This window comes from Halichoerus grypus, chromosome X, assembly GCF_964656455.1.
Source record: "Halichoerus grypus chromosome X, mHalGry1.hap1.1, whole genome shotgun sequence".
Classification (NCBI taxonomy): Eukaryota; Metazoa; Chordata; class Mammalia; order Carnivora; family Phocidae; genus Halichoerus; species Halichoerus grypus.
The window spans coordinates 114,687,709-114,701,342 of NC_135727.1; the positions used below are offsets into that span (position 1 = coordinate 114,687,709).

General features: G+C 37.2%; 1 protein-coding gene across 5 annotated transcripts in view; it reads right to left on the reverse strand.

The window, feature by feature from the left end:
• CNKSR2 (connector enhancer of kinase suppressor of Ras 2) overlaps positions 1-13,634 on the reverse strand; it is a 267,319-nt gene that overhangs the window by 12,705 nt on the left and 240,980 nt on the right. The window lies entirely within an intron of this gene.

A 13,634-nucleotide genomic window follows, 5' to 3' on the forward strand; every position in this document is an offset into this window, starting at 1 on the left:
GTCTTTCTGTTGGCATGCAAGTCTACTTGGCCATAAACGGGACAGTTTTTGTTTTATGCTTCGTCATTTGGAAATGCCAACCTTATGTATACAAAATAATACACAGCACAGATACATCTTTTCCCACTTCTCTACTTGCATATGCACGTCTGTAATTCTAATCAGAGAAGTTTATGGTAAAAGTATTCTCCATACACATGTAAAATGATCAGTCTTTCAAGAAAATGAAACTGTATTTCTATAGGAGATCTTTCCTCGAATTCACCCAATCAAGAAGCATGAGGAAAAATTTCCTGGTCTGCCTTCTACCTAACTGCCCTGATCCATATGCTACCATGTGTTGATCAGTGAGACAGAAGAGCCCAGCTAGTCTGGCTCTGATGAGGAGGCCGCTGACCAATACAAAGTGGAGAGAAATGAAAAGCCCTCACAGGGTAAACATGATGAAATGGTGACTTTACACCTGAGTGTAAGCCATATGGCAAGGAATTAAGAAACAAGAGACCAAAATTTCTGAATGACCTGGGCAACAAAGAACAATCGGGGTAAAAGAAACTGTAATCTCTTTTAGTTCATTTTATTTTGGGTTTGGGGGAATCCAAATATTGTCATCGGGCACAAATCAGCCATATTTTTTCTTTCTAGCCTGAGGCAGATTTTTATCTCCAATATCCTGTGGCATCCTTTTTTGAGTGGTATCAAGAAGGAACAAAGTAGGAGAGGGAACAGAGAAAGCGTTTTGTTCGTTACCACCTGCCTTAGAAAATGGAAGGGTGCACTTTGCCCAGAGCACAGTATCTAGATAACAGGACGCAGCGTAGTTCAGAAATCAGCAGAACTCATTTTTGTTTATTATATCGGATCCTTCTTTTGCAGAAAAGGGGCTAAACATTGAGTAAGCATAGGTAGGTCGAACGAAAGAAAAGACAATACGGCATTTTAGAAAATGATGGTCCTGGAATGCTAGTTCTGGGTAGAAGCCAGAAGGTCGTGGAGTTTCAAACAGCAAAATCAGAGGCAATCTACCTGGGGCACAAGGTCGTTCCTAAATTTAAACTGTTCCTAATTTGTCTAAGCAATTTAAACATTTTGTAAGTTGTTTTCAACACATCCTCTTTCCCCCTCAGAAACAATGTTACACGAGGGGCTTAACACCTAGTGCACTTAACCCATCCTGAACCTGAACAAGAGCCCTGAGAATTAAGTCACATTTAGTTACATTTGTGATTTCGTTTCTATAGGATTGCTGAATTCCACGCCAGGAGGCTGCAAACCCCTTCTCAGTGGAGCACCTTGCCGGAGTACAGGATGGTGGGGGGCGGATGGCTACTTCCAATGGCTACAAGTAGCCCCCGGTCTGTACAGATGAGCACAAGAGAAGAGAACTCCTTAAGGAAAGGTGTTGATTCAACTAGCAGTGGTCCCGACGCTGGCTACAAAATCTCCGGGGGTAGAGGTTTGCTTGCTAAACACAGATTTCGGGGCCCTACCTCTGACCTACTGGATCAGAATTACTGGGCATGGAACTCAGGAATCTGCAGTTAAAGCAAGCAATGCTGCCTTTTCTTGTGCCCACCGCAGTTTGCGACCCTGCTTTAGGCCAGGCACACGAGGATGGGCTACACCGGAGCTAGGGCAGGTTGCACTGACGGCAATTTTGTACTGCATACACAAGTAGTTTGTAAGTCACAAGTGCTACAAGTATAACACTGTGTGTCACAGCTCACATGATTTCAAGGTTTTTGCTGAGGAACTGGATGCAAATATCTTGGTCTACAGAGAATACAGCAAGATAAAAGAGGCCTTGGTAAACTGCTTGAATAAATTCTTTCAAGCTTTATTTTTAGGTAGTGTGAAATAGTTCTTCTTTATTTTTGAGGCAAACGGACTGACTATAAAGACACTTCCAGGCTCAAGCCCCCTGAGTGAACTGTATGCCCATGCATTCGGAATCTCCAGGATGAGCAGCCCCCGCAAGCGGGAGCCGGGGGGGGGGGGAGGGGGGGGGGAGGGGGCGGGCTCTGCTGGACTAATCTGTGGCTAATCGACATGGAATCTCCAGAACACAAACCAACCCGCTTCGTAAATGACACTGTTCCATGTAAGCCTACCTTGGACGTCCGGGAATCTCATACTTAGATGTGTCTTTAACTTTTTCAAGTCCCTTTCTGGTTCTCAACACCCTCTCCTCTTCTCTCCCTTTGTACTTTTGTCAGGCTTTCCCTAGCTCCCTATTTCTACTCTTCTTCTTTGCAGCTGACGACTTCATTTATCCCCCAATAGTCACAATACCCAAACCAGTTAAAACTAATTTATTATAATGAGACTAATTTTATTCCTTTTTTGAAAGAACAGGTGGAAATCACATGTTCCTTGAAAGAAAAAAAACAACTTTAAATTATATGGCTCTTGATGGTTTTGCTTTCTTTTGGCCAGTATCCTAACTATAAAAATATTCCCTACTTCCTGCTATTAAAATAAACTTCACTATTTAGCAAGCTTTTAACCAATTACATTTTGAAACAACAGCAACGTACTATGCTGCCTCAAGAAAATCAGTAATGTTTCTGTTTGACATATTACTTAACAAATGTTTATTGAACTTCCGCTCATCACTGAAACCTCCAGTTGTGAGGCCACCAGCCCAGCTAGATAAAAGGAAAACAGATCCTGTTTCCCTGTTACTAAACCCCTTGAGATCTGAAACGTGAACCCAGAGGTAATACCACGTTGAGTCATGTATAAGAAAACTTATTCCAATCTGGATCCACTTCCTATGCAAGCTCTTCACAGACTGTGTCTACGTAGCAATTGTTGAGGAGGATGTTTTTTTCCCTTTTTGTTTTATAAATTTAAAAATCTCCCCACTAAGAATCATTCAAATAATAAGCAGAAATAGAGATTCTAGAAACATAAGTTTTAGAAATGTAATCAGCCTTCTAATAGTGTGCCTGCGAGGAAGAGCTGATGATCCTTCAGTCAAATGCCTGAGAATTAGATTATAGGGTAAGCACATAAGCACAAACATTTGCAAGAGAATGATTAAGTTTGAATTCAAAATCGGTGACAAAAATCTTTTTCTTAATGAATGAAAGAGAATAAAACATGTGAAAATGGAAATAAAAAGTGCTTAAGCTGGGAGAGCACTTTCAAAAATTCCTACTTCTGAGTTCTGAGTGAAAATTTGGTTCCGTCTACTCCATTATCAGTGAGATTCAGGGCAAATTTACCGGCAAGGCCACTGATTACTGGTCTTAAGCTGCTTGCAGATAACAAAGGTCACCAAGAGCAGACATCCAAGCAACACAGTGGAGTTCTGGGGAAAGCAGAACCGTTTTTGTGTGCTTAAAAAAAACCCAAAAAACCAAACTTGTTTAACATTATTATCTGGAGCCTCGCCTTTTAAATGTGTATTCAGATTTAGGTTTTTCTTTTTGAAAAACAGGAATATCTAACATCATGAATTGATAATTGGTGATACTTGTCTCAGTGTCAGTATTGAAAGAGTGGGCTGATAATACCTTGGTTCAGAATGTTCTGATCGAAAAGACTTGTTAATTGTGGTTTGAGTAGTATCTGTCCAAATTGTGAGGGCCTATTTTCTTGTAAAGGTTTAAGTTCAAAAAGACAGGATATCAGATGTAAAAAAAAGTTGTTTGCTTATTTTTTATTTAATACCATAGGGGGAAGTAACTGGAAAGTATTTTTATTTTATGAATGAGAAGTAAAATTTTCATGACAAAGTATTCTTTTTTAAATAAAATGATACATAGTAAACGGTAATATAGTCTGTTCTTATTCTTAAAGCACTCATGGAGACCTTCAATTAGCAATTCCAGGTAAAATAAAATATTTGATAAACCTAGCCACAGGCAAAACAGATAAGGAAATACTGTTTCCAGATAATTAGAATGTTCTCTAAATTGCCAAATCACAGTTCTATCTTCTGTGTATAATTCACAGGAGATAGAGCATTTCCTTATGAAAGCAGTATCTCATCTTAATGTACCTATTGCTATACTATGACATTAGAGTGTATTTAGGACTTAATTAGTTATTATGAGTATACCACCCATTCTGGTTTTTTCTACCTGCATTAAAAACCACTATCGGAAATACAGGCACATGCAAAGTACTCTCTAAATATAACATCTATTAGCAATAGTTGAAGAGGTCTTTTATATTTAATAGTCACAAAAGTACTTGATATGTTAATTCAATTTACCACCAGTTTATTTTCAATGAAGTGTCTATAGATATTTCAGAAAAATGCACTCTGGAATTTGGCCACATTATATTGTCATCCTAAATATCACCAATCAGACTTTAAAATAGAAAATGGGAGTGGGGGTGGTGCCAGAGTGGCTCAGTCGGTTAAGTGTTGGACACTTGTGTTTGGCTCAGGTCATGATCTCAGGGTTGTGAGATCGAGCCCTGTGTTGGGCTCGGTGCTGGGGGTGGAGCCTGCTTAAGATGCTCTCTCTCCCATTCCCTCTGCCCCTCCCCACCCTAAAAAAAAAAGAAAATGGGAGGAGTTCATTTTTATAGACATGCATTATTCAGTGAGGATTTAATGGGTGCCTATGGGTATGTATACTGTATCAAATGTTAGGGATAAATATACAGAGATGACAGTCTGATTTCAAGGAGTTCATGGCATAGTTGCACAACCCTTTCTCCATTTCTGTCTTAAAATTTTATAGTTAAGGATTATCAATAAAATTAAGATCTACTTTATTAAATACAAACATATATATACACATACACATATTTAAACTCAATTATATGACTATAATTATACAATTACCCTAATGTATATTATATGTAATCATAATATATAATTACATTAATAACATATTGTATGGGCATATTAATTTTAATTGATTAAATACCTTTGGAATAAATAGAAAATAAAAGTATTTGAAGTTTAAGGCACATTTAAAGAAGATAGTTAAAACATTAATGTATATATGTATGTGCTGAGTTTTGACGCTTACAGTAGACTTTAAAACTGAAGGGGATCATAATATGCCACCCCAAAATATGCCACTTTGACATAAGGGTTATTTTGAGCTGAAGGTAATTAAGAATCAGCAAACATAGAAAGACCTCTGGCTGTCTCCTGATCTGCCTAAAAGCAGGACATATACTTCTCTTTATGAAGGTGTTCTTTCTCACCTCTTCCATACCAGGAGAAGAACATCCTTATCATTGGAGAGAGAAAATTGACATTAGGATGGGTTTGCACAAACAAACCTTATGAAAATATCCCTTATCTTGCATTACTTTCCCCCATATATTTACTTTTCCACAATTTATGGCCCTAGAAGCCCAAACCCCTTTCCTTTATCTTGTCACTTCTCTACAATTTATTGCCCTTTGTTAAAATGGTATATAAACTTCCAGGTCTAACTACTTCTTTGGGTCTTCACTTCTTTTCTGTGAAGGCCTCTGTGCAGATAAAAATTAAAATGCTGACATGGGACAAAACTTATATACCTTTTCTTCTGTTAATCTGTCATTAGTTTAATTTGCAGGCCGCAGGCAAAAAACCTAGGAGGGTAGAGGAAAAGTTTTTTTCCTACCCTATAAAACATTTAGATCACTCTTAAGCCATTCCATACTAATTCATCCACATTTTAAAATATTTCATAGATAAGATTATTAAAAAAATCATATTAAACTCCAGTGAAACAACCTTAATAAAAAGACAACCATTCCTGGCAAATTTTTCTTTCAGCAATGTGGGTGGATGGCAACTTACTGGCAGAATGGGTTGCTATTGCAACCTATTCTTTTTTTTTTTTTAAAGATTTTATTTATTATTATTTATTTTGAGAGAGAGAGAGGGAGCGAGCAAGAGGGCATGAGCAGGGGCGGGGGTGGGGGAGAGGCAGAGGGAGAGGGAGAAGCAGACTCCCCGCTGAGCAGGGAGCCCAACCTGGGGCTCGATCCCAGGAGCCTGGGATCATGACCTGAGCCAAAGGCAAATGCCCAACTGACTGAGCCACCCAGGTGCCCCTGTTGCAACCTATTTTATGATTAATAATTACTTATTTTAGGATAATCTCTAAAATTCTCATTTCCAGATGAAATAGCTACAGAGGTAACATAGTTGAAGTCTGAGACGTGAACCCACTATAGGAAATAGACTTTTTTCATACCAAGTACTTAAGAGATGAATAATGCATATATTTTTAAAAGATTTATTTATTTATTTTAGAGAGAGAGAGCACGAGTGGGAGGGGCAGAGGGAGGGGGAGAGAGAATCTCAAAGCAGACTCCATGATAAGAGCAGAGCTCCACGCGGGGCTCAGTCCCACGACCCTGAGATCACGACCGGAGCTGAAACCAAGAGTCTGATGCTCAACCGACCGTGCCACCCAGGCGCCCCTCTGCATATTTTTAATTTATGAGAATTTTCTTTTTTTTTTTTAAAGTTCATTTAAGTAATCTCTACACCCAACATGGGGCTTGAACTCACAACCTGGAGATCAAGCATTGCATGCTCTTCCGACTGAGCCAGACAGGTGCCCCAATTTACGAGAATTTTCAACCCCTACCACAACCTTATAAGGTTATAGTAAAAGGATATAATTAAATAGATCATATTCACTCTGGATGATAATTGGTGTGAAATAACTCACTGATGAGAACTGCCAATGTGGTGAATGGGTATATGATACCGACACAACATTTCATCTGTTACTATATCTGGTCTGCCAAAATAAAAAGGCAAACTGGGACCAAATACATCGCAATTGGTTTCTTGCCTATTTCTTTCAGTGGGTTCTTCTATGGTACTTCCTAACCCTTTTATGACATTCTCTTTGCTACCTGATAAGCACTCTAAAAAGCAGCTCCAGTCTTACCTAAACCTGAACCACTTATGTGACTGGGTGGTAAAAATGTCTTCAGAACACTGATTATACTTCCATGACCCAACCTATTTGATTGGCCTACCACACTTGACTTGAATGCTCCAAATTGGACATTTTGGTGGAATAACAGGTAAGGGTATCTGTACCTGGGGAATGGGGGTTGTAAAGATACATTTAGTATGTTCACTCCATCAGAATCTACTCAAAGTAAACAAAGGACTTTGCTCTATATCCTCTGCCAGGTTGCTTATCAGCAGACATGACCTGTAATCGATAAATTTTGATGCTATGCAGATTGTACTACTGCCTAAATTTCTTTAGTAACTAGACAATCAATGGCACAACTTAATTCTTGAAAATTTGATCCAGAATAGATGAAGACATATATATTTTTCAAATTAGCAGTAACAAAGATCTTTGTGAGCTTTTGCTTTCAAGAGTCCACCCTACACTTTTTTTAAAGATTTTATTTATCTGTTTGAGAGAGAGAGAGTGAGAGAGAGCAGGAGAGCACAAGTGGGGGGAAGGGCAGAAGGAGAGGGAGAAGGTGACTCCCTGCTGAGCAGGGAGCCTGATGCAGGACTCCATCCCAGGACCCCGGGATCATGACCTGAGCCCAAGGCAGACGCTTAACTGACTGAGCCACCCAGGCATCCCAGAATCCACCTTACTCTTATTCTCCTACTAAACTCATATACTAGCCTCAAAGTACTGCCATCTTGTTAGTGGTGGGATTACTTATTTAAAAATATCATTCAGTATCAGCTCCAGTATCATGATATCCCCTGAGACTGAGGGGAAAAAGAGGTATTGATCTGCAAAAGTGAGTGAAACAGTAAATTATTTTCAACAAGAGTACATCAAAACATGTGTAGGTGTGTGGGGAGGTTTGGGAGTACAGTAAGAAAAGGAGTAATTCTTATGTTAAAAAAATGTAAAGACATTATCTGCTTTCATGATGTAACATTGTTTATGATTGTAGAAGCTTGAAATGGACTTTTGCTTACTTTTTCTGGATGAGCTTAAAATATTACAAACAGTTGCAATATTTATTTTCCCTCTTCAATAACTTATAAATGTTAACGCCTTGTTACTGACCTTGATACAGCAGCCTGATATTTGGGATCATTTCCTCATTAACAACTCTGGCAAGGAGGAACTGCTTTAGTGGTACTCTGCGCCAACTAAATTTTGTAGCAATAAGGACAACCAAAAATACCTTTCCCAGCAAAGCAAGTGCCAAGAAAGGTCAAAAAGAAAATTCAACAGATGTTTGTTTGTAAGAACCTAAAATTGTATCATAACACTTACTTATCAGAATGCCTATTTTTCTTTACCTCGAATCTGTTACACATCTAATCTTCCACCTTAACCAATAATATTTTCATATTCTCTCTTATTTTTCAATCTAAAGTAATTACACCATAAAATATTCTCATAAATTCCCATGGTTAAAGTCCTCTGAATATTATGATATTCAAAATAATACATTTTTAGGTACTCAAAATGTATTGTGTACATGATAAGAAAGATTATTTTGGTAAAAATCACTATAAAATCATGTTTCTTAGAAATACAGCATGGATGTAAACAAATTAGCACAATCATCCATCTTAGCAAATAACTCAGAAGTTAGAAGAGTAAGTATTCAAACTCAATCTTAATTGTCTTGAAATTGTTGTTTATTACATTTTGGATCAGCAAACTCATCTTGCATTTGGGATGGAAAACTATAGAATCTAAGAACATATGAAGAATACTGTTTTAAAATGCCCTATTATACAGGAGTTTCATTTTTTTCCTTCCTGACAAAATTGTATAGCACTGCCCTTTTAAAGAAAATAACTTTTACTAAAGAGCTAGAGATATGCTGACTCTCAGTGTTCTTATGGACAAATACGAATGACTTTATAGCTATTGCAAAAGGTTTCCAGCTATATCCGTGTTTAACATTTAGCATCTCATGTTGAATTTCACACTCATCAGTGTAATTACAGAAAACTAGAATCATACAGGGACTTCATTAGGATGATAGCTCATTTTGCAAAATTCAAATGTTTGAAATGTCAGAAGGTTCTCTGTATCATACAACTTAATTTGTACTCAAATATAGCAATGAATTGCTAACTTCCTGCTAGTGAACAAAACAAAAAATCCAATTATATTAATAAACTTGTTTTCCACTTGTAAATTAATTAATTCGTAGCAACTTCATGGTGCTAGCTTATTCATAATATCCTGAAAAATTTAAAGACAATCCATATTTCATTGAAGCCAGGCTTTAAAAAAATTCCTATTTAGTTTATTTACATTAAAACAAGGACGCATGCTACCTTCTCTGGGGGTAAAAAAACCCCCATCAAATTAAAGATATGAATTTGTAAGGACATGCAAATCAAAGGGTGAATTTGGGATTCTCAAGTTCCACTTAAGACTCTCTTACCATCTCTTTTGACTGGTGCCACTGGGTGGGGGGCATGGAGTAGACTCCAACGATAGCAAAGGTGTAATTATCTCCTTAACAAGTATGAGCATCAAAAAACTGTAGAACAATGGCCCTTTTTGTTACACGTGTGTGTGTGTGTGTGTGTGTGTGTGTGTGTGTGTGTGATATTTGGGATCATTTCCTCATTAACAACACTGGCAAGGAGGAACTGCTTTAGTGACACTCTGCACCAACTAAATTTTGTAGCAATAAGGACAACCAAAAATACCTTTCCCAGCAAAGCAAGTGCCAAGAAAGGTCGAAGAGAAAATTGACCATATGACCACGTTACTACCACAATAAGATAAAATTGAAAAACTGAAAACAAGAATACATTAGAATATAGTTGTACTGGTGTGTATCATCCATAGGTAATTCATCAGCTCTATCTGGATGTGCTGTATTGGATTTATAGTGATAAATTACACCAATCCTTTCTTGTTAAATCCATGTATAGTTATGATCAAATTTCCAGAATAACTTTTCTCACACAGATTTTATTGTGAACAAGTGAAGAACTAATTTAAAAGACACCAACACCGGATTTAGAAACAAATTTACACAATCCACACTAAAATTAAAAGTAGCATTTTAAGACCACCATAAAGTGTACATTAAATGTGTTTACCATTAGGTAACACTGTCACATAATTTGAAATGAAACATTACTCTGTAGTAATTGACTATGCAGAGTATACACCATAAACATACACAAAACCAGAACCTGACCAAGGAAAATGTCATGATGACATTTTCTTTCTCCTTATTGTAAATCTTCAGCACAGGACTAGAAAGCCTGTTTTCTCTTTGTGGAAAATCAATATACTTCAAAAGCAGAAGCAAGAACTCTTCTTTAACAAAACAATGCACTTTAATGATAGAAGGCCTTGGTTCCCAAGGCCTTAGTTTTAGCCATACTATGTAGGAATGGTTTCAGATCTTGGCTGTGTGGGCAGATCAGGTCTCCATGGTAATGAAAAAGTAAGCCTGGGAAGTGTAAAGAACTGTGGTACATTGCTCCCTGTAGAAGAAACAGACAAGCTGAAATCAAATGCAGCTTCTGTATTTAGCGCTGACAAAGCCTGAAGCTTCAGTGTTCTGGTGCTACACCTCAGCAGTTGCCATGGCAATCTGCTAAGGAAGGTGGGTTACGGATACCCACACCAGTTAACTACTGAAATGTTAAATCAAAAGCCAGTTCTGGGTTCAAAGTAGTTAATTTATTCACTAGTTCTGAATTTGGTTTTCTTAAATAGGACCTACGAGTTTAAGAGAGGCATTGTTTTTACAAAATTCGTATAATCTAATTAGAATTCCTTTTTAAAAAAATCCTAAGAAATAGCCCTGAATAACTTTTACTCTTCTTCAGTTTAAACATTCTGTAAACATTCTGAACGCCAATCAATTTAGCTTGTTAGCTTGGTAATAACAAGGAGTGTGATACCAACACATTTCTATTTTGCTTTCCACTTTGTAAAGTGCTTCTACATACAATATTTTAAAAGAATATGCAGAAACTGTGAGATTTTCACTAGAGTTCACTTTGGTAATGAATTTTCATTTCATACTATCTACTGCATAGTACAAGTGAGAAATTAGAAGTTGGAAACAGATAAGGTGTGAAAGTTGCATTTGTTAATAGTTCCTTGCAAGGCGTGTGAATTGACTTTTTGGATTTGTAAGAGGTGATAGGAAGTAATGTTTTATCATGAGAGAAAACCAAGTAACCCAGAACACCTCAGACTTGGCATCTGTGAAGGGGAACTGGGAAGATCAGAGGATCTCCCGACTATACTCCTAAATCTGTGGCTTTCCTTCCACTTCCTACCTCCACCGAAAGATTAAAAAATAAATAAATAAGAAGATCCTTTAGCTGATTAAAAAAAGGCAGAAATATTTAGATTGTTTCAGTGAAGATGGATAAAGGGGAACTTGGAAGGAAAAACTGCAATAAACTTGGGCTGCCATGTGAGATACTTTTCAAATCGGTCTCAAGACTTAATTCTTTGCAAGTAGTTATATATCTTTTTCTAATATCCCACTATTGGCACAAATGAGCTGTGAAAGGAATCCTGTCAAACTTCAAGCTACGAAAAAAGAGTTTTGACTCCCGGGGTGGACTGTTTCACTGTTGACAGATGTCAAGGTACATGATTTTTGGATTCTGGTAAGTTAAAATTGGAAGTACACAGATTACAATCATTAGTAATAGAAGGTAAAGTGGTGTGCCGGTTTTTGCTGTACTTGATGGAGCATATTAATGGTGAACTTGACTTGCTGTAATAAAACCTAAATATTTTAGTTTCTTTTATATAGGTCTAATATATGTGTGTGTGTGTGTGCGTGCGTGTGGGTGTGGGTGTATATACATATATACATATACTGAAAAAGTAAACATTTTGCTAAATTTTAACCAGAGTTAAAGTGATATATCTGAGGGGGCAATAAGTAGTTGAGAGCATTCACTCTGCTGTCAGGATGTCTTAGCCTGAATCTCAGCTCTGCTGCTCACTAGCTGAGAGTCCTGGATCACGTTCTTTAAACTGTTTCCTCATCTAGAAGATGAGGACAATCACAGTATTTACTTCTTAGGCTTGTTGTAAGGATTAAGTGAGTTACATTATGCAAGGACATTAGCTAGTAGTTAGCACTCATTGAAAAAGTTAGCTATTATTTGGATAGATTGCTGTTCAGTAAACCTACGGGATTCAAATGAAATGCACCCTACTATAGAGGTATCGGCTTTCCCTCAGGGAAGGCAATTCTATTTTAGTGTTTTTTCCATGTGGAAAAATATTTTCTCTCTCTTCATGGGAAAAGAATGAAAGATTCAGATTTATGGGCATGCCTGGCTTCGCAGATTGTATTTCAGGTCCAGACTATGTAGCATACCTTTGTAGAAAGGATAAATCACTAAAATGTCTTCCATTCAACAGACAGGCATACTTCACAGGAAGGAAAAAAGAGTTTTCCTGAGACACCAGTGAAAGTAAAGGACAAATACATGGTATTCAGTCATTCCATCCAGAGTGTCCTTGATATCATCTTTAAAATTATTTTATTCAGAGACTGATCAGTTAATGATGCTGCAAACCTGAATGAACCAGGTTAATTGAAACTGACTTTAGAGTTGAGGTAGCAAGTTAAAACCTCTCCAATTTTCACTTCTTTATAATTCAAGTTATGTTCATCAAATATATTTCACTAAACAACTGAAATATGTAATAAATCATATTAATATAAATGGGATTTATTTCCCATATTAATGGATATTTCCCTCTTGCAATTAGATAGCTTACTTTAAATACTAATGTGGCAAAGGATTCTAAGTATTTTTTCTTCAAGATGCAAACATAAAAGTGAGATATTGAAGACTGTTTTGAAATAAGTGTCCTCTGTGTTGGTTCTTGCTGTCAAATCCAAAAACATCACACATTTCAGCTTGTCATCATGGTGAACCATGTTACCTCTGAAGTATTAGAGCTTTCCCTGATTCCAGTTTCCTCTCCTTCCATCTCTTCCACTATGTCTAATCTTTGATCTCAAGAACACAGCCCCCTCCTGAATTCACTTCCTTATCCAATCTGGACCACTGTGACAAGACCCTTCAATTCCCTCACCCTCTCGAAAATGCACCACACATACACTTTCCAGTAATCAACCATCTGCTTTCTTACTCCTGCCTGACCACTAAGCAATTCTGGAGAAAATTGTATATCCATGCTGACTGACACAATTCTAAATTTGTTTTCTGATTTTTGGTCATTCAGGGCTACTTGGTGGACCTCTTATTAGTGCTTGGTTAGCTCAATTTCCATTTCCCCATTGGGGGGTGCTCTAAACTTCCATTAGAGTCTTCAAGCCTTACTCTCTACCTGTTGATTTTCCATTAGCAGATAACTTTTTGCCTCCACATTTGCTTCTCTCATCTGAACTTCTGAAATAATTTTCTAACTTGAAATAAACTTTCTAACCCTATTGCTTGTATTCTCCCACACCAATACAATTTCTACACTGCCATCAGAGTGACCCTGCTGAAACTTAATCTGATTATGTCATCTTCCTAATGAGATCTCCATAGGCACTCCATCATGTGTTTTTTTTTTTTTTTTGGATACAATCCAAACTTCTGCGTATGGAATACCAGGGCCTTTATATTCTAGTTTTAGCATAAATTTTTGTCTCATCTCTACTCATCTATATACATGCCATATTTCTTGAAATTATTCTTTTTTTTTTTTTTTCCATTTCTGCCCTTGCTGATGCTA